Consider the following 22,626-nt stretch of genomic DNA (forward strand, 5'->3'; position numbering starts at 1 on the left):
TCTTCTGCCAGAAGGCTTTACATCGTAGACTAAGGTTATGATGTTTGCATGTTTTACTTCTCAGTTGCTCTGTGAACAGCAAGTAAGAGATAAAAAACTTACGCCTCACTTTCTTCGTTCACACTGAAGTATTACAAGTTCTCAAATGTGGACAAACCATGTGTTTTTATTTTATTACTCTTGCTATTTGCCCATTTTTCAAAGCATGAATATCTTTTGACAAGCACCCTATATTACCTATGATTCCTTATGATACCTTATGTTACCTGGGATTCCTCCCTTGCTTTCTTTCAAGAAAAAAAGCAGAGTTCTGGAGGATTGAGCTAACATTCCTCCAGAATACTTTTCATCATGAATCCTTTAAATCTGTTCATTTTCCTCAGTACAGTTCTAATATTTCTGCAATTTGGGGGGTTGGATCGCATGATCTCTATAGGTCCCTTCCAACCCCTGCAATTCTGTTATCCTGTAATATATTTTTAGGCCAGAAGGGCTCATTCAGATTGTCGAGTCACATTTGAACCTATAATTTCATCTGTAATATCTCTTTGTAATGCCAGAATTATATACCTCGGTTTTGTTGCCAGAATCATGCAATTCCAACAGGCATTCAGGTTTTGACAGATGGGAATCCACCGCTGCTAGTGATAAACTGGTGCAGTAGCTAATTCTTTGTGTGCTTATTTTAGCTTTCCTTTGCTCATCACTCTCTTTTTAAACTTTGTACAGACTTTGCGCTGTGGGCTTTCTGCATATGCAGCTATGTATCTTGTTCTGGGCACCATTCAGTTCTTTCTGATAAACCAAACAGGTTGAAATGTTTATGCCTCTTACTATAAAGATTTCTAATACGCTAGAATCGTTACTACTATTCTTTACATATTTTTATGTGGTTGTACCAATCACAATCAGCTGAATCATGCAGTAAAGATTTTTCAAATAGACATTATTATCCTTTAGAATTTTCTGACACTCAATTTGTGTTTGAAAGCTTGAAAGGTTTTAATAGAATTGTTCTTGCTACAGCACAGCTAATGGTGGTTAAATACGAGAGCCATCAGTTTCTGAGTTGAGTGATGAATGTCTATCTATAAAATCAGTATTCATTTTATTATTTACATATAAAACAAACAGATATTTTGAAAACAGTTTAAAACATCTAAAAATGATCTTAGGACCTAAAGTAACACAGATGCTCCTACCCTGAATCATCACAGGACAATAGTGGTACTTGGGATTTCCTCTTTTGCTCTTTTGGGGCAGGTGGATGGATTTGCTAGCAAACCAAGCTACCAGGCACTCCAATTTTTGTTTGTTCTCAGTTTCTACAATTTTACTCCTAGCAGTCTCATTAAAAATAGACATAATTAGAAGTGCCTCATAACCAACAAACCATGGTAAATAATGATGTGAATTAGCAAAATGCTGGGATGACTTTTGCACTTTTGCAGATTTGATTCTCAAGTTTTGTTAGGAGGTATTCTTTTCAGCACCCTGTATCTGTATCACCTCTGTCTCAAGTTCCTCTTACATACACCTTAGAATAGCACCATTTTGCCTCTAAGGAGTATCAAAAATTGATAATTTTCCCATCAAATGGCCTCAATATTTTCATTCTCAGTTAGTAGGACAGCTGTTCTTCTAATAAAAGAACCTTAAAGCCACTCATTATTATTAAGATGACCAGAACAAGAAAGATTAAGTTGTGGGGAAGATAAACAAGGAAAGCTTACTGGCAGGACTAAAAAATTCCTGCTGTGAGCTGGATTCATTGAGATGTAAGAAATAGATCTTTTGAAACAAATGTCTGAGTTGTCTGAGTCCTTTGAAATAAGAAAAGCTGTGCTGGCCTTTACTGTGGTTAGCTGTGTTGACTGATCCTTTTCATAACTGATTTCTGAACCAATTTCTCAGAGTGAGCTTTACTACTTAAACATGAGATTTCTTATCTAACTGTGAAATCTTCTGTGCTATGATTTCCTCTCATAGTATCTCCATAGCAAATCAAGATCCTGTTTTTAATAGTTATCCTAATCTGTGATATATTCCACTAGTATGCAGGTAAAGTTATCAGTCTGTGCCTACAGAGGGTTTGGGAGCTGATTTCCTAAACCTGCTGAAATCACAAATACAAGAACGGTTATGTTTTTCTTTACAGATATTGCCTCAAGGTGATAAAAAGATTTTAAAAGTATTGTCTGTAGAGTTTTTGGATTCTTACGGGTTTGAATTTGCAAGTGAAAAGCAGAATTACTGTTTATCAGGATTTTTTACTTCGATTACTAGTCTGTCTGTTTGAGAAACTTAACACAGTAAGTTCACATGAGGATACTCAGCTTCAGACAGCCTCTTATAATCAGATTTTGAAATGTATTTATACACTTAAGAATGCAGAGAAGTCCATAGCAGGATTTCTACAAGCCTCCAGGCTCATTCCCTGATTAGGATCAGATTCTAATTTTAGAGAAGGAACACATACAGCTCAGTTGTTCCTTCAAACGAGTTATTGCCTGGTAGCAAAGACATCACAATTGCCTGTGTGAAAGTTATAAGGTCTGCTGTAAGCTAAAATATCATATTAAACTTGAATTTAAGAGCCTTAAACAAAAGTGTTTTTTCTAACATTTAGGTGAGCAAATGGTTTAGATAGACAATTACAATGACTGCTGCTAAATGCTATTTTGATTACATTCATTTGTGCATCCTTGAAAATAGTGATGTAATTATACGCTGTTTATACTGATTACATGTACTGATAGAATGTCTTCGAATATTCTCTGATAGCTTTTATTCACGTATATTTTGAATGACAACATTTATTTATTTGTTATTCCACTGTGCAATTCGAGTAGATGAAAATAAAGCTACTTGTGAAGTGACCAAGCGAATGCAGAGGCTTGTTCTTCTGCTAGAAAATGTCTGTATGATCTAGTAGGAATAAACTGGGCTATAGCTTAAGGAAAGAGATTAAAAAAAAAAAAAAAAAAAGAACCATGTACCACAAAAATGAATACTAGTGAAAAGTTCAGCCTGAGTATTTTACCCATAATTTAGTATTTCAAATGTATGAGTTATTCTGTTTTAGATAGACAATTATTTTTTTTTCAGAGAATCATTCAGGTGTCAGTGCATTTTATTATTTTATTATTTTATTATTATTTTATTATTTTATTATTTTATTATTCTATTATTTTATTATTTTATTATATTTTATTATATTTTATTATTTTATTATATTTTATTATTTTATTTCATTTTACCTTAAAAATATATGTTAAATGTCTTTTAATGTGGTCCAAGTACTCTGCTTCTCTGAGGTAAACAAGACTTCTTTCCCTCCTCATTTGCAAAAGATAATGGTTAGATTTTGGACTTCATCTTTGTTCTTTAATAAGCATTGTTGACTGGAAGCTCAATGACTGGGGTAATCCATTAAACTTCGGGAGAGTTTTATAAGCTTTCCATGTTAAGTTCTTCATAGCTAACAACCTAGTCTTGCAGTTTTCTTGTAATGAGAGAGGTATTTAGGCTCTTATCTATCCATCTATCAATTTATTTATTTACTTTTTTTAAGAGCTAAAGTATATTCGTAAAATGGAAATATGTACTTCAAAAAGCTATTTTACATTTTTAACGTTACCAGTAGACTTTTAGAATACTTGTTGCTGTTAGAATAGGTCGTTAATACTTTCTATTCTGACTTGCACTGAAATGACACAACTGAAATTTTAATAAATGATTGAAATATTATTTCATTCAGTTTCTGAGAAATCTCATCTCCAAGTATTCTACGAATTTTTGTTGAGTGTACGATGGTGGAGACAGGGAAAATCCAACTTGTAAATGTGGGAGGTATGAAAGATGCTGTGTTATCAAACAACCTTTTACAAGCCCAGTGTAGGCAACAGGAACCTATTTTTCGCAAGCTGCAAGCATGGGACATGGCCTAAAAAATGCCAGCTAGGGTTCTGGTTCTTTCAGAGTGACTGTTTCCTGAAAGTTCTGTAACATTTACTTCCACTGCAACAGGAGCGTACTTTTTGAAACTGCACTGAATGTCAGCAAAGTCTTTGTAGACACAGATCTCAGGAGACAATTTAGATGGATGTCCTGTGGGAAACATTTTGTTTCTAAAGTTTATGTTTACTTCTATGATCTATCCTTTTATCAGAGAAAGAGCATTTTATTTACCTCACTGGTAAGATAATTGTGCAGTTTAGAAAGACAGACCACATCAGTGAAAGGATGAATGTTTCTGAGTTTGGATTGTAAGAAGAGCTATGTCTTCACTAAGGACTTGAATTCAGTAACTGATCATTACAAATCTCACTTTTCTACCCCACTTGGGTGCTGTAAAAATGTTTTCCAGGCTACTTCTGGTTTTTCAAGATTATAGAACAAATCTGTCAGTGTACATCCTATTGAAAAATCATCACATTTACATTTTAATTGTTAATGTGAAAAGAAGTGCTTTTATATCAGAAAATAAATGTGAATATAAGATCTATATTTTCCCTGAAAGGAACATATTGGAGAAAGCCGAGAAAAGGTTTAGCTTTCAACAAAAGCATATGTATGATGTGTTTTTAAGCAATTCTGTTTCCTTTTGAATTAAGCATAAGATTGTTAGAAGTTTTTTACTTAGGAAATAGCAGTGGGATTGGAGTGTGCTCCACTGGGAGAGGCGCTGCTCCACAAGGCAACTCATATTTCTGAGTGACTATGCAATTAGATGCACTTCTTGTAGTGCTGTAGAAGTGGAATACTCAAAAACCAACTTCATTGTCACTGTTTCATTTGAAAACAAAAGCAAAGACAAAACCACAACAATTCTAAACACTACTAAAATACCTGGTATTTCATAGCCTCTAATTTATGATGTAAAATACCGTTATTTTTAACGGAACAGAAAGATTTCTTATATTAGTCCTTAGATTTTATTTTTTAATATCATATTGAGCATTCATAGCTGAATGAGTTCCTTTGAGCATTTCCATTTTATCCCCTATTTTTTCCTATTTGTAGAGCATAAGTGTCCAATTTAACATCAAATTTCTCTTCCATGGATTTAATAGCACTTAGTTTGGCACTTATGGAAATTTCACAGATAGAACCAATCTCTGACAGCTTCCCTAGGGTGGAAATTACAGGACATAGGAGAGAATATGAAGCTATTGAGGGAGAGCTCCCTCGAGTGACCTCCCCATCTTCCTCTCCAAAGCATATTAAGAATCATTTCTGAAGTGCCACAGTTATATTCAGAGTTTTTTCCTTCACAAATGCAAGAAGAGAAGGTAAAATTTTCTTTCAACTCTCTCAATCTTAAAGATTTGCCCTCTGAACTTTTACTGATGGATCTATGCTGACAATTATGAGCAGTTCCAGTGAAGTTAGTAAGACACCAGTAAGTCCAATAGCATTTACAGCAGTGAAGGTCACTATTGTAGAAGTGTAGTCCTTTTCTGCAGCAGTACAATTCTTAACTCTCAGAATGTGGCAGAATATCTTTTTTGTATTATTTCTCAGCTTTTAAGTTAATGCATAATTGTTGATTAAACTCAAGGTCACATGAATTCTACAGAAAATGCACTCAGCCTGTTTGAATGCTGGTTTCTGTGGCAACATAATTTATGTCAAAAAAATCCAACACCTTTTATTGTAAAAGTTAGTGAAGCTTTTAGCACCATAACCCTTGTCAGTTCGTTTTAAAATTGCTTCTTATTCTTCTACAGCACAGCGTAATGCAGTTTTTTACTTAATGCACAGAAGCTTGAGAGAACTTACTAATAAAACATTTGTGTTGATGTATTATCACCACTAGAAAATCATCCGATGTATATTAATGATCTGTCATTGCCTGCCACATTGATAACATGGTGGGGCTAATGTTCACAGATCTTTCACTCCTTTGAAATGAGCTGGATGTTGTTCATAAGTATAAAACTTAAAATAAACAACCGTACACACAGTATATATGAGGTCTCACACAAAAGTAATGCCTCCTATTTTATTATGTTTGCCCTCAACATCAGAGGTTGATGTTGGTGATACGGCAGTAGAGGCTGAATCTTCCCATGAATATTCTGTTACATTTTGTTGCTGTGTGACAGTTGGCAGCAGAGGGGCAATCTGACAGAACAATATCTTGACCTGGAAGTGTGTGTGAAGCAAGAGAGTGGAAGTAAATTCTTCCATGTGCAGAAAATGGCATCCATTGACATTCATCAATGCTTGCTGAGTGCTTTTGGAGACCAAACAGTGGATGTGAGCACAGCGAAGTGGTGGGTGGTGAGTTTCAGTGGTAGTGATAGTGACATGAAAACAATCTATGCTCTGGATAGCCCTGCACAGCTGTCACACCATGAAATGAAGAGCATTTTGATCAGTTCATCCACATGGATCAGCTAATGCTAGTGATCATGTTGAAACAAACAAACAAAAAAAAGCCGTTCTGTGGCTGAGAAATTGCTGTATCAAATAGTTTTATTTGTGCTCTTTGTATCTATTATTGTTTGCATCGTAATTAAATAGGAGGATTTACTTTTGGATCAACCTACCTACATGTATGATATTAAATATGGAAAGATAGATAGCCATGTTCAAGTATTAGATGATGGTTTTATTTGAATTATTTTGAAACTGCTAGACTTGCATCTTAACCAAGAGTCACTGTTAAAAATGAAATTATTTCTGTTTATCTTCATGATAAGTGCAGGTGACTGTAAATAACATGGAATGAAGTCAGAAAAAAGTGAATGTCTCTATTCACTGTACTGGAGACAAGTTCTTCCCCTGTAGGTTTTTATGAATATTTTTAAATGTGTCACTTACTGACAGTTGGTGAAAGAAAGTAGGCTCATACACACAGCTTTTTCTTCAGATTATGGCAACATTTTTTTAGAAGACTGCATTTGCTCTCTACTAAGTCAGGTTGGTGTCATATTGAATTCACATGTATTTTATACAACAATAATTTAATTCAACCAAGTCAGTATCCATCCATGTTTTAGCAATGTCGTTTGGGGGGGGCAGTTACTGTTCTTATTTTCTGCTTGATACCTTTGAACCTTCTTATCCTATGTGGTTTACTGAGCTCCTGGTGTTCCTGAGCCATTCAGTTCTCCATACACTGCCTTTGTTGAGGAGAGCTATTCTGAATGACTAAGTAAACATAAGGAGTTTTTAAAACTTGTTTTTAATGTACTGATTTGCAGTTCAATAGCATGAGCAATGTTCCTAAGTATGTGAAACTGCCAATTAATATGGCAATAAATAAAAAAATTCCCATATCTCTGAGAAACCAAGCACTGTGGTCTTCTGATGCGAACTGTGTAACTGCTGTTATCCATAGCACGATGGGAAGTCTGGACTAGTCACCTGCCTCAGCTGTCGGGAGCTCGTGTGAGGAAACAGCTGTAAAGAATGGCTAATCAGATGCACTGATAAAGCTGTGTGAATAATTTTATACCTTAGGTCAATGCAGAGTCCAGTAGAAGCTGAATTTTCATTATAGAAATTCTTCTCTCATTTAGCATATAATTGCTTATTCAGCCCTGTCAGATATCATTCACATGGCATGACGTGGACATAGTTGTTTGCTGCTTCATATTCAGTTCTGTCCAAACAGTGAAAACATGGCTTCTACTTTGTACAAGTACTTGCTACCAAGTTTCATAATATCTTGAAATATGGCCTGCAAGACTGTATTTCCCTCGTTTGAAGGCTGATTCTGAAGTCTCTACATGAAGATGAGGTCAACATTTTCTGAATCAAATTTTTCATTGTGTTGGTCCACTTCACTAGATCAGTGAGGTTCATTTAGTAAAATATTTAGTCCCAAATCTCATTTTAAGCAAAAGTTACCTGATTTAAATCTATGAGATGGTACACATGCCCAAGCACACTATTGTGGTCTGTATTAATAGGATTCAATCCCTATTACTGAGGTCCAAACTTTCTTAAGTTTCTGTTAATGGCAGAAAGAGGCTTATCACTGGTATTCTGTTGTTCTGTGGAAAGCATTCTAAAAAGCTTTCTTAATAATGTTTACAAAGTAGGAAAACTACTATAATGTACTCTTATCCTCATAAGCTGATAGTGCAAGAGCATAACCCTTTTCGTGTCTGCTGTTCACCTGTCTGTTTATAGACAGCTCTTTCTACTTCTTTCTTACTCCCGTGAAATGTTATTAATGATTCTTTTTATCACATGAAAATATGGAAACAAAGTGTAAATTACTGTGATTACTTTTTTTTTAATTCAAAACAGCATTACTGGGTAATCAGATTGTTTTCAGAAACACACAGTTGATTTTTCATTTGTGACATTGCTGGATAATGAAAAATTCTATTAATCTTCCTAGCTAATTGGGATTTCTGTGCCCTTTTCATGAAAGAATATTCTATTCATAAATCTAGTACATCCAGGGCTTATGTCATGTTACTTTTATTATTATTGTATCACTGTTTCAGTAGTTCACTTTTAGAACTGCAGACATAACTGTCAGGGAGATTTACAATGAACTGTTATCCCAGCATTTTATAGCTCAGTCTGCAACACAGTTTCTTTAAAGACTTTACACTTATCCTCTGACTTCAGTTTAAAAATACAATTTGCGTCTTTCTGTCAATAAAAACCTTTGGTACCATGAGATAATACTGGGGTAATCTGCAGTCTAGAATAACTTTTTACTTATTTTGGATTGAATTCTGAGTATCCCAAAAATAGTTAGCTGCTAAACTAGAAGTACATTAGCAAAATGCACTTCTTCCTTCCATGCTCATGTTTCTTGAGTAGCTGGACACCAGGGGAGTTTCAGGTTGGAAACTGGGACAAAGCTCTCTGAAATAATGATCAGGCACTGGAATGGGCTGCCCAGGAAGGTGAATGAGTACGTCCCTGATGTGTTCAATAAATATTTAGATGTTGTACTGGGGGACATGGTTTAATGGGGAAATATTGATAGTAGGTGGGTGGTGCACTAGATGATCTTGAAGATCTTTACCAGCCTTGGGATTCTATACTGTCATAAGATGAATTCTAACCAGAAAATAAAAATACTGGACTTAGTAGAGGTGCTCTTTAAATGTCACATCATGGCCTAACACGTTCCATCCTTCTCTACTCTTATGTTTTCCAGAAGTGGTAGTTTTCTTTCTTTGTCTTAGAGAAATGAAGAGCTTCATCTTCCTTATCTTTTTCCAAAGATAGCAAGTGTCCTGTCTGGAGATTCAGTACTTGATTAACATGATCAAATTTGAGTTACAACAGTCCACAGTTAGCTTGAAGCTTACTATTTCTGAATGATTTTTGTTTTAGAATGCTTATTTATTTTTCCCTCCCTAAATAGTGTCTGCTATATGAATCTCTTTTACCCAATGTGCTTTTGAATCAAGATGATGTCAGTATATTTAAGAAGGGAGAAAAACTTAATGAGAAATTGATGAAATATGAAGAATCCCAGGAACAAGCTTATTTTTTTTATCTTGGGGGATCTTCCTTCAGATGACAGGGTTAAAATCATTTCTGTCATTCGAACAGGACTTCAGCTTCACAGAACATCATAGATATCAGACTGCAATCAGTAACATGGTCTTTTTCAGAATAGTAAGAAATAAGTCAGATATGTACCCGTTACAGTACAAGACACCTTGCTTTGTTCAACAAAGCCATCTTCACTAGGAAACTGTCTCTCAATCCATTCACTATTTTACTAACATTTTAAACTAATTAGTTTATTACTTTTCTTTGGATGAAGGATTATTTCAAAGTCTCATCCCTCCAAAAATATAGAATTTATTTAATTTTAATTTTAAGCCTTAATATTTTCTTATGTTGGAATTGCATTTAACATGAGTAGTCTTCACCTCTAATGTTCATCTTAATCTCTCACCATCTTCACTTTCTTTAAGTGGGGCAGCTATGTCAACTGTTGAAAATACAAATCATTTTTTAATATGAAGAAGATTGTAATTAAGGTAGTTCTTCCATGCACCTATATCAGAATGATAGCTTTAATAAAAATAAATGAAAGCTCACAGCCTAGTACAGTTATAAAACAAGAGTTAAGACAGAATTAAACAAAAAATCAAGAATTGCATAGGTACCCCTTCAAAATATGTAGCTAGCTCCACATGGGTTGTTGCACAAGGAAGCATGATGGTTTGTGTGTGCTGGATGACAGAATATAAATATTACATAATAAAGCGTTGCTCTCTAAATAAACCAGGCAGACATACCATAGAAATGAAAATTAGGGAAGCAAGAAAAGTCGCTAGCAGAGAATTTGACTCCATTTCTTATTTCAAATAAATAACGTTAAAGTGTAAGCCCTGAATCCATGTGAAAAATGGCCTTGAAACTGTAAAATGACTTTTCAATATTAATAGATTAGAAATAATTCACAATTCTGGCATGTTTTTGAGTGCTTTGTCAATTTGTTTAAACTATTTCAATGCTTAAGGTTCTCCAAATGATTGCAACTATTATAACGTATTTCGATGATTGCTTTGGTTAACATTTGCTGAAGTCGGGGAATTTCAAGGTGTTTGCTATATTAATAATAATTAAATGTGGATATAAATACAAAAATTGGAACTGTGATGAGAATAGGACAACAATCTCTAGAGAAAATCTGTAGAAGTGTGCTAACAAGTGTATTGTCATGTACTGTCATAAAACCCCTCATGAAGGAATGAACAAAAAGTTCACTTTAAACATACTTTAAAAAGTTAGGAAAACCTTGACTGTGGTCTTATGAAACCATCTTATTAAGCCCGAATCTAAAAGCTGCTCAACAAAGTAGCTGAGAGTACAACCCTCAGGGAAAGGGATGTAAAAGCTGTCATGAGTCAGAAGGAAGGGGGAAAATTACCTGCAGAGTTTTATCCCCTTTATTATTATATCACAAATATAATGCACTATGCTAGTTCTGAATATGCACAGTGCTGGAATGACATAGCTTGCACAAGAAAAGATGTGGCAAAAGTTACTGCTTTTCAACTGATTCTTGACAAAGGAAGATGACACTTGTAAATACCTGTACTAAAACACATTATATGACAATATTTTCTTTGAAAAGACCTCATGGCAGGAGCAGTTTCAATAAACATTAGGAAAACTTACTAAAGATTTTAACTTAGAAACAAGAAAGAAATATTGTGGGTAGCTGATTGTATGATACTGCATTTAGTGTATAATTAAGGAGACTCTGGTTGAGGTTTGATAACTACGCTGAATCTTTGGTGTCGGATAATAACAAACATGCAAGGAAGGAGTTTGTGAGAAATCCCTCAGATATCCCTTCCAGGGACTCTGGAGCTTCAGAGCAGTTTTTCTTCCCAGGTGGGTAACTTCGAGGCTTTGGAGGGGCCTTCTAAAAGACAACCTCCTCATGCTGTCATTTTTGCCTTTGTTTGACCCATCATAACATATATTTTTCACCTCTGGAATTTCAGTCTTTAGGAATTAGATTCCTTTCTAAAGCCATGGATTCACATTTGCATTGCAAGCAGGAAATTGCTGCCAGATTCTGCTGTTTGGTAATTACTGCCAGAAGCTTGTCTTATCAGCCTGCTGAATGAACAATCTGTCACAAACTAGATGTCCCGCTCATTATGTTTCCTTCAGGAATTGATGGACAATTGGCAACACCTCCTCACATGTCTCCTTGCTCTCTTTTTGTCATCATTAGAGAAGTCACTTAATGATCTTGTCCATTGATATCTTGAAATAAGTTCTCTCATCAGATTGTAAGAACCAAGGAGGACACAACAGATTATTTACTTATTTACTTTAAGCACTATTATATCTCGATCCAAAGTGTGAGATCACAGAAGAGTGTTTGCTGTAGTACCTCAGCCACCTTCCTACTCTCTCTGTTTCCCTTGTCCATTCCTGGTAGGCCAAATGTACTCTGTTAACGTTCTCAGGCAGATTTGAAGATAAACTCCACTGGAGTTGAGCGTATGTGATTGTATGATGTATTTTGTCTTGCAGTTTCTTCTGTGAAATAGGGTGTATGGGAACTGTTAGGATATAGCCTTAACCAGTGATCAACACCTGTGAAAGGGCATGGGCACTCTTAGGTGTACACGTGCAAGCAATTCACCTATGGACCCTGAATCTACCCCTCCCTAACCTCATTTAAGGACTAGCATCCAACAGGGAAGGATTTCTGTGGAGATCATCTCTTTTGGAAGTTTTGGATGGCCCTGATCATCAGAAAGCAGTAAGCTATTTCTTTTAGTTACTGGACTGTAACCAATACCTTTCTTCTTCTTCTTGACCTGAAAACTGGTAAAAGGCAACTGTATCAACTGCCCCCTATCCTTACATAGGTTTACTGTGTTGTCTCAACACATCTTAATTCTGTCTTTCATTTCCCAAGCTCTGTTATCACAAAAGAGTGGTTATATATGTTCTCAGTCCCAAGTATGCAAAATAAATTTATTTCGTTAGGTTTAGGACCTTCCTTGTTCCAATATTCTCTTTCAACTTTTGTCTCCTTTAATTTTCCTGTTTAGAATTTTAACCAGTCTTCTGTGTGAGCTAAATCTCCACGACCCCAATTACATCATACATCTTTTTAACATTCATGTGTTATATCTAAAAAAAAAAAAAAAACCCTACTAATTTGTTCCTTCTGTTGCTTCTATTTTTGTAGAAAGAGCTTACTTGCATGGGACTTGAACTTTCCCTTTTCCTTTCCATTTATCACTATTTCTCTAACTCACTTTTTCCTTACTGCTGGGTGAAAGCTTTTGCTTTGTTTCTCACATTTTTACTTGAATTCCTGTTCCCCAAGATTTAAGTCTTGGCTTGAATAGATACAGTATTCCATAATAATAAAAAATATTCTATATAGCTTTATAGATCTTTTCTCTTAAAAAAAAACCCACAAAAACCCACAACTCATTTTCTGAAATGTATGACTATTGACTTCGTTTAAAAAAGAATGTTTATTAGCTAAATTCCTCCTTTTCCCTTCATCTTCTCTTTGTGTTAATCCTTTTGCCTTTCGACTTACTGGTTTAGATAGATACTGCCAATGTTTTCTTGAAATGAAATGTACTGTGATACAGAAAATTCTCAAAATACTTTTGCAATAAGCACCTAAGTTACTTAAGAAACAAAAGACTTCTCCTACTAGTGTCTATTAGATGTTCTTCATTGGAAGCCTGTGTTTACCTCTTGCAGTGCAGTTCTGTGTAAGGGTACCAGGGAATGTCTGGCCAGTCGTGTACTTGTGTACTATTGGTTTTCATCTCCTAATCACATGTGCAGTTCTGAACACTTGTTCATATTTAATTACAAGGCAGGGTATGAAATGTTTTCATGTTTTCCATAGTTTTACAATTAGCTGTGTTGCAGTAAGATGCATTTAATTCTAATAATAGAAGTCCTTGTTCATGAGCAGTCTTTGAGATGCATAGCAGGCCTCATCTTTGAATGAGTCTGTGACTGCTCAGTGTACATTGGTTTCCAAGTAATATCAATTGAGTGGGAGTTTCTCTTGGAAATGCAGCCATTTGAAATGAGTGCTTTCCCCCCTCTATTATCACCTCTGTTCATAGCTGGAGAGTGAATGCAGTGGTGACAGGGACTGCTCTAAGGCTGTTGGGAAAAGATTTTCATCTTTCAGTTGTCACATAGAGCCTCCCAAAACTTTGATGTCCGGTACAATCTGCATGCGGCACAAACAAATAGTGAGAATGATCCTTAAAAACATTGTAGTCTAAATGAATGGGAAAGGTTGGAGAAGCTACATACTGACATCTGAATGTCGTATACAGGAAGAGCAGCCAATAAAGCCTTGATCTTGCAGTATCGCTTGCAGAATTGAACTTTATACACAGTTTCTACTTTTTCCTTCTTCCGTGTTTGAAATAATGCGTTCAAGACAAAATGCTTGCCAAGTGCTTGTTTTTGTTTTTTTTTTCCTCCCTATTATCTGTGGCTTCTAAGACAAGGTCTCAATAATTTTACTTACATGTAAGTTGGTACCAGAAATCTACTGTACATGAAAACACAAAAAAAAATTGTTTATTGAAATAAACTTTGTAGAAAAAAAAGGTAAATGGGGGAGGGGAAGGAAGGTAAAGCATGGGCTGAGGTGGAGGCAATAAGAAGCCCTAGCTGGATCTGAGAGGAGATTACTGTTGTGAAGCAAATGGAACTCTTCAAGCATTTCAGGCTTCTTTTGTGGGTCCAGCAGCACACCTCTGAACTGCTGAAGTGGAAACTAGTGTGTTTTCAGAGCACTGTACTGTGGGCAAGGTGCTGTGTGTACCGAAGTGTGGGTACCTGGCAATTCTGTAACAGACATATGTGTCCACTGTGGTGTTATTTGTTCTGAATTTTTCTGGCAGAATCCTGATCTCTGTGGGATATGATTCTCTGATATATTTTGCTACTATGGCTTTGCAAGCAGGGTAGGAGAAGGACGTCATTTTTCTTTTTTCTGGAAATATTCCTTTTCAATTTAGTTTTTGAATACAGGACAGCTGTATGCTCTTGTGTCTGTTATCTGTCCTCCCACTGTCTGAGGTGTTTAGTCAGACTGTAATTATCCCTAAACTCATTCCATGTATTCTTCTGTGTCTCCTAACTATGCTGCACATGGATATTCAATCTTCATAAGAGGTAGGGCAGATTTGGAAGCATGTTCTTGCATGGCATTTTCCATTGGGAACATTTACAGGGTGGTGGGAGATGTGTGGGAAATGAGAGAGGTCTTCAGCTGTCTTGGAGCAAAGAACTAGTCTGCCTGGGGAACTAGAACAGTGATACCAAGCAAGGACACTGAAATGGCACTGTACTTGCAATGATTTTGTTCTGAAGTCTCATGTGTAGAGACGGTCTTTGCGTTCTAAATAAGATTCTGAAATCCTAGAAAATGTTATAGTCATGCAGTAAAAAGTAATTCATAAAAGTCTCACTGACAATTAATTTTGCATTATTTTGAAGTTACTTTTCATTGCTGGTGAAGAGGTAAACACTATGTAAAATAGAAACCTAATGTGTCTTTTGAAAACTCACCTAGAGATACGTTACAGGAAATTTTTAAAATACAGCTCATTTCTGCAACCAGCTAAAGTGACACATATTTGGATCTGGATAATATTTTCTGTGGAGAATAGCAACGACTTCTGTTTCTTTTTTCTACATTTATATTTTCTTCATATGTTTGTACAGGTGCAGTGCAAAGGACATAATTTCATAATTCCTCAAAACTTGATAATAAGAATTAATGCAAATCAAGTGTTTAAATAATGCTTGGAAACTCGATAACAAAAAGGTTTTCCACCATCTTTCTTGAAAGAGAAAGATTTGAAATTTAATCTGGGCATGTTCTGTTGATTTATAACTCCTGACAGAAAAACAATCAGCTCAGACAATATCTTACCGTTGGCCAGCTGTTTAATGGCACTTTCTTTCTAGCCCACATTATGACAGTTCTCATACTGCTAAGCAAAAACCTGTTATTACCAGTTCATTATTAGTTTTCATTGAAGCCCTGGGTCAGGTCACAACCCTTGTTTTTGTTTTTTTTTTTTTTTTCCCAAAGATCCCATCACAATTTCTCTCCCAGAGATGAGTAAGGAAATAATAGATTAAACATAACTTATCACATTTATATTATCAATAGGAAATTCATCAGCCAGTCCAGTAGGGTAAAGAAATGTCATAAATTCAATAAACCACCAGCAGTATAATGTGTGCGTATACATATGAGATGCAATAAAAACAGAGATGAATTGATCAGATTTGAAAGACAGGAGCACATAAAAATGCACAGCTGTAAACTCTGAAGGAGACTGCTGTGGACAAGCCTGGCAGAGTATCTATGTTATCTATGCTGGCAGCAAAAAGAGCTGGGAATTTTATAATATTCTTGTGCTGTAAGTGGTTGATACTGAAATCAGAAATGAGAAACCAAATGCTTTGGGGCTTACCTCTCTCAGTCCTTTGTGACTTTCTTCTCCACTAGTAATAATGAGAAAGATTTTCCAAACTATGTCAGTGTCTTAGTGAAACAAATACATTCATTTAACATGAAATGCTTCTTAGTCTGTTTCTGATACCTCTGAGACTGATGAGTGTGCAATTCCTTACTCATCTGTCAGTTCTATTGGTGTCATTATGACTATTTGCAGGTGCCTCAGTACAAGTATTTAAGACTACATTTGAGGTTTAATAGCAAATGAATGCTTTCCTGGATATTGTCCAGAATGACCATTGGTCTGTTTAGTGACAGACAGACCATCAGGACCACACTGTTTTCTTGGTAACATTGGTAGACTGTGGCAAGCAAAATAAATGTTACATTTGACATGGAGTGAGAAAGTAAAGAAAGATTTTCAAAGGACTTCTGACTTGGAGTGTGGCTTCAGTAGGTTTTCCTGTTTTGCTGCTGATTGCAAACCTGATAATTTCCTTCAAATCAGCAGCAAGTTGCAATCATTCTTGAATGTACTAAGTGCTTGCTGTACAGCTTTACTCCTTTTTATTTCTTTTTTCTGTTGCGGTGATAAATTGAGTCCCAGTTTTAATTATGCATGACAAAACAAATATGCTTCTGAATGTATAGACATGAATGTATCTACTGAAGTTCAAGAGCTAGTTAACATTAAATATATTGGCTTCACTAAGGCCAAGGGAAACCAATTTCTTCCTTGGAAAACAGTGAACAGCCGTTTGGGAAGTCATGTTCCCTCTTAGTGCAGAAGTACCAGTTCAAACTGAATGGGAAGAATCCCTCTCTTTAGTCTCACTTGCACGGTACTCTATGATTAAACTCATTTATTTAAACAAAAACAGCATCAAAAAAGTTTGTCTTATATAAAATAGCTTAAATCCTTGAGGTAGATAAAAATGAGGTAATATCTGAGTACAGACTAGAAGGGAGATCTTGCCACAGAAAATTATATCCTTGCAGTACCATTTTGTCATCTGTAGATGACTGGGAGTCCAGCATTTGTACAGTACAACTCATATGGTGCTTTAAGTGTAAAATAGTATTTGTTTTGTCTCTTTCTTGATATGTCATTTTTTTTGCCTGAAATCCAGAGAGACATCCTGAGACTTGTCTGATGGATCTGTAGGTTATGTTCCATTCAGTGGTTGTATCATATTATCTGTACTTTTTCTAGAATAATACACCAAACATCTTTCATCTCCATCAAAACACATAAATATTTTAGTATGGAAACCTCAATTTGTGTTGTGTATATATATATATTCCTTAGCATAAAGTAAAAACTTTGAAAAATAATATTATATAAATAAAATTTTTCCAAGGATGGCATTTGTTTTGATTTGTGAAATCAAATATCAGACAATTTGCAATACAGCTGTCAAATGTAAATGAAAAAATATACTTCAGTAAGTGTAAAATGAACTTTCCTTCTCATCTTTGTTCCAGGCCTGCTGGCAATATATATTTTCAAAACTGTATGCAAACTATTTTTACAGATTTCTCTATCAATCTTTTGCATGATAAACTAGAGGACAATGAATTCCCACTCAGTACTCTGTGGCAAAGCATGTAAGATGGGTCTTCTGTGAACTTCAAACTGATGCTGCTGTGGTGCACAGTTGAGAGCACCTTTACTGTGTGATTGATGCAAGCTGTTTGGGAATAATTTTGTGTGTACAGGGTTTCAGAGATTAATTCTGCTGATGAAATATTGGCAATTGCCTTGAGGCCTCTTTGAAAATGTGGTCTTCAGGAATTTTACTCATGGAAAAACATTAAGAACATCTTAGCAATCAGCATGTCAGAAAGTGGGCAGAGTTGTGATGGGAAAAGGGTGACTGTACTGAATCAACCATTCAATTGCATGCTGTGGCTATGTGCCTCATGCAGAGAGGAAAGCAATTGGATACCATCATCCACAAGTGCCCCAATCTCTTCCTGGTCTTAGAGTTAAGAGGATCCTAAGTCTTATGTAGCAACACATCTGTTCTCAAATCCATGTGTGAGTGCATTTGGAAGGGTTGAGGGCAAGGCATTTCATTTCTTTATGTTTTCCTGATAGGCACCTTTGTGGTTATATGTTTGGTTTTGTTCACAATTAACACAAGAGGCAGTGGATCAGTAACAACATCTGCAGTATTTTTAGTGTTGTTTTTTCCCCTTTGAGTGGTAAATAATCCAGAAGAGATGCCACTGAAAATCTTTGTTGTTTCTGTCTGCCTCAAACACTCAAGAAAATACACATTTGTTAATGTTTGTATGAAAAAGTCAATATTTGGTCTTCCATTTACATGAAGAGATTAAGGTTTTATTTTCGAAGTCATCTTTTGTATGTTTGCAACAAGTTCTCGATTTTTTACCGGTGGTTTTATTATTGTTTTTGCAGTTAGATTGGTTCCACTCACAATTTAAGAAAAGAAAAATGTGTAACATGCATTCATTTCTGTTACATTGCTTATTCTTGAATACACATTCAAATGAAGAAAATATGGAATTGCTAAGGGCAATTTGGGAAATTGCTATTTCATAACAATTTTGGAGATCTGACCAAAGACTGTGTTTATTTATTTTAATTTTTGTTATATTTTTTTTCCCAAGAATAATGAAACCCTACGTTTTCAGTAAATCTGCATATTTTAAAATGAGGATAGAAAATGAGTTTCAAATTTGCCTAACAGTTCCAGTGTTATGTGTCTTTTAGTTGCCATTACGGTTTTGAGTTGTAAAATTTTCAGATTGCACTTGTTTGAATTTATTTCTGTTGACAGAATTTATTTCTGTTTCTTGAGAGGTTCAAAAATATTTAAATTTCATCAAAATCTTCCACGCTGTATACATCGAGTAAGGGAGAAATGGCTGTCCAAGTTACAGGTCAGGAATTACAGGAATATAACTTACTGACAAGTTTGTAGATTGTTGAGATTTATCAGAAATTCAAGATTTGTTATGGGAGATGATGTCGTGGACTAAACTTTTTTGATATTTTCATGAGAATCCTTCAAGATGGTTATTAGAATTATGATGGACTCACTTAAATGTTTGAATTTCCATTACTGATCCTGTGGACACTACAAAAAGAATGAATATAGTTCCTGTCTCTCTAAGCCGATATGCATGAAGTAATCTTTGAACTTGTAGGCTAAGGCTACAAAGTGATCTTGATAGTGGACTCAGGCAGTGATAGATTATTATTCTGTGGCTATGCCTTCTATCTACTGCAGATTGCAGAGCTTGGGCCTCTCTATTTTCTGAAGCTACTGTAGAAGTACTGTCATTTATTGAGATTTTTTTTTTATCTGTAGCAGAGTTTTAAAAGAAACAGAAATTGTTTTGTTCTGTTGCATTGTATGTTGAAAATGACAAGCTTTCCCTTGAAAATATGAAATCAGCTTTCTCATGGCAGGCCAGTTTGCTTATCCTTGATTTTTCAAATCTTGTTAGGGCTCCTCTAGCTGTGATGTGTGCCATCCTTTCTTTGAGATTTCAGGTATTGGGGATTTTGCGTTTTCGAAGTAGTCACTGCTATGAATATGCTTGAGTTACTTTTTGTGGTGTTTTCACTAGTTCAGCGGGAGCAGCTCTTACTGTCATTTCCACTCAGATTAAGATTGCCTAGAAGAGACAAAATAGTAGCTGTGCCATTAAAGTCACTTTGTATCTGCAGGGCTTCAGGAAGAAGAACACAATGTCAATGTAAAACATTACAGATACCTTTGTTCTTTAAATTGGTAAATACCAAGGCCTTTACTTTTGGAAGAGATTGCTTTTATGAATGCATTTTAGTTACTGCTAAGTGTTTTCATTGTGTCAAATGTGTATTGAATTTGTTCTATTAAAATTCTATCTCCTGAGACATGGTTTCAGTGGGAGCATCTCTTACTGTCACTTCTACTGAGATCATGATTGCTTGGAAGGCAAAAAATAGTTACTGTGTCATTAAAGTCCTACAGTTTCTGTAGGACTTGCAAAGACTAGAGTGTCACTGGAAAACAGCACATGCACTTCTTCTGTCTTTAACTTGTAGAGATTTTTAAATGAGTAATAATGTACTTAAAAGGTGAACACAACATTTTAAACCCTATTTAGATTCTCAGTACTTTACTTTTTACCCAGTGCCTAAACCTGCAGCAACTGTTGAGATGCATTCAAACATGGAGACCTTTTTACACATTTGTTAAGAAATATGCAAATTAAAGAAACAAAAAATACACTTGTCATGTGTAAGTCACCAATGAAGAAAAAAAGGTGTTTGGTTTTTTTTGTTTTATTTTCCTGTTCTCACACTTTTTACAGGAAAGGAAGACACTGCTGAAGGGAAAGGAATACATTCATTTCTGATGAATTCTTTAAAATATTTTGATATCTTTTTTGTCATATTAATGCATATTAATAAGGTCAAGCACACTGTTAAGATGCCAAAACTTTATTAGCAAGCTTATTCATAAAGAAGTTGTTTGGTTTTTTTGAGTCTCATGTGATCAAGGTATAATGTATATAGTCTCATTTCTCTACATTTCTTTGCCTCTAATTCCTGACATCACTGATATAATCTCAACACTAAAATAATTTTAAAGCAAGCAAGAGACATCTGTGCCATCAGACATCCCCATACCTTGCATAGAACAGGAAATAATAGATTTGTAGCACCTTTGGAAAATACAAACTTCTTAATTTTTAAGGGCTAAAAAGGAATTTTTTCATTCTACAAAATATATTAATCTTTTGAGATCAGTTTTTTTTTTTTCTAGCTGTGACATTTATTTTACTTATCTTTATAGATGATACGACTCATTGAAAACATTCTCCATTTGTTTGTAGCCTCCGTGGCTATATGAATATGATATAAATGGATAAGGATTTTCTCCAAATAATTTGGAAGTGATCATAGGACTGAGACACAAACATGCATCTAATTTCTTTTGTTACATGTACCTAGTTGCTCTTTTTGATATGTAGTTTTGGTATTCATGGTGAACTTATTTTTTATGTGAAGCAGGCTGAGGAAAACTGTAGTTTGACTCTTTTATTTATATGGATTTGTTTATTGTTTTCCTCTCGAGAAGAGATTAAATAACACTGCCAGGAGTGAATCTGACATTAGCTTCAACTACATGTACCTTTTCAATTTTTCTTACAACTCATTAATTATATTGTTCTAATAGAATAAAAATAATTGTACGTCTTCACAGAAGAGCTGAACAGCCACAATTGAAAACAAAATTCAATAATTTACACTTCACACTTTCTATGATTTAATTCATAAGTATGGTGATCTTTGTCTAAGAAAATCTCAGATCTAGACAAGTAAGTTAATGTAGTTATTGGAATTAGCAAGTCCCACATACTGTTGTCTTTTTAATTTTCCACCTCATTAACATTTGCAAATGAATATCTAATTCCAAGCCTACAGAAGTCATATTCTTTTGTCAATGAATGTTTGCTGCTAGCAATAACTAGCTCTTTCTTGCAGTTAATTGTGTATTTATGCCCAAAATACAATAATGTTGTGGATAACTTTGAGTTGCATAAGCAATAGCTATGTCCTGAACTTCTAAAAGATGATTACAGATAGCCTTTCCAACCCTGTGGCATCTGCCTTAATCACTTTAAGTTCCAAGTGTTTTCTGGTAAGTAACATTTAGATTAAAAAAAAAAAAAAGTTAATATACTACAGAGGGCCAAAATTTGGTTCAAAAATAACAATGATCAAACCTCAAGAGAATATTCTTGTTCAGCTTAGCACCTCTGATAGGCTTTGTATCAGATATCAAATCGGCAGGCAGAGTTTTTCAGCTATGCTTTCCCTTATAATCTGGTTTGCAAGTAAATGCAAAATAATTCCTTCGTAGTTCCTACCTGCGATGGTCTCAGCAAGTTTTCTTCACATAGATATGTTTTCGGGACATACAAATTAATAAATAGCAAAGATACATGTATATAGGATGCAGAATATAATTGCTACATCTGTAGGCTATAATGTCACCATTGTCACTAGATAAATAACATAGTCATCATTACAGGACTTTCATTTACACATTAGATTCCAAAGAGAAGCAACCAACAGTTTCTCAGCCATAATTCGAGCTAATGCAACGTTGTGTTCTGGTGGAAGTGTAGAACCATTTTTCAAAGCAAGGCAAATTTATAGGCACTTCGTTAAAATTAAATCCAGTAATTTTGTTAATGTGCACAACTGTTCCCTATTGCCATACTGATCCCTTTGTAACGTAGTAACATCTGATAACAAATAGAGCATTATAAAAGTCCTTAATGGTTTACAAAACATGACTTCTTTTGTTGTTTTATGACTAATAAATTTTCTTTTCTTTGAAAGCTTTTCTATGTGAAAATTGGTTTCCAGGTCTCTTAAAACTGCTGTCATCCTCATGTCTCTCAAAATCCAAGTCCCTTGGAAGAGGATTAAGCAGTTTGACAAACCAAAAGGAACAGTTTGACCTTTATGGTTTTGACTGTTCTTAATGCCAGCACAAAGCAAAAATAAACAATATCTGATGGCACTCACATATCAGGAAAGATCGCAAAATGACATTATTCACACTTGACATTTTGAGTGGCAGATGGGAAAACAATTTGAAGCCAGCTTTTCTTGTCAATGTTTAATTTAAAACACTTGAGCTAATAAATAC

Source organism: Cyrtonyx montezumae, unplaced genomic scaffold, assembly GCF_038088225.1.
Source record: "Cyrtonyx montezumae isolate F1298 unplaced genomic scaffold, pur_monq_1.0 scaffold_5, whole genome shotgun sequence".
Taxonomy (NCBI): Eukaryota; Metazoa; Chordata; class Aves; order Galliformes; family Odontophoridae; genus Cyrtonyx; species Cyrtonyx montezumae.